We start from the raw sequence: 465 nt of genomic DNA, 5'->3' as shown, positions 1-465 counted from the left end.
TAATCCCAGCACTTTGGGAGGCCGAGAAGGGTGGATCACAAGGTCAGGAGATCGAGACCATCCTGGCTAACAGTGAAACCCCGTCTCTACTAAAAAATACAAACAAACGAGCCGGGCGAGGTGGCGGGCGCCTGTAGTCCCAGCTACTCGGGAGGCTGAGGCAGGAGAATGGCGTAAACCCGGGAGGCAGAGCTTGCAGTGAGCTGAGATCCGGCCACTGCACTCCAGCCCGGGCAACAGAGCGAGACTCCGTCTCAAAAAATAAATAAATAAACAAACAAACAAACAAACAAATAAATAAATAAATAAATAAATAAATGAAAATGTTTCTGGCCGGGCGTGGTGGCTCAAGCCTGTAATCCCAGCACTTTGGGAGGCCGAGACGGGCGGATCACGAGGTCAGGAGATTGAGACCATCCTGGCTAATATGGTGAAACCCCGTCTCTACTAAAAAATACAAAAAAC

This window comes from Rhinopithecus bieti, unplaced genomic scaffold (assembly GCF_001698545.2).
Source record: "Rhinopithecus bieti isolate Rb0 unplaced genomic scaffold, ASM169854v2 scaffold_9696, whole genome shotgun sequence".
In the NCBI taxonomy this organism is placed as follows: domain Eukaryota; kingdom Metazoa; phylum Chordata; class Mammalia; order Primates; family Cercopithecidae; genus Rhinopithecus; species Rhinopithecus bieti.
Note: the sequence above shows the minus strand (reverse complement) of the source record.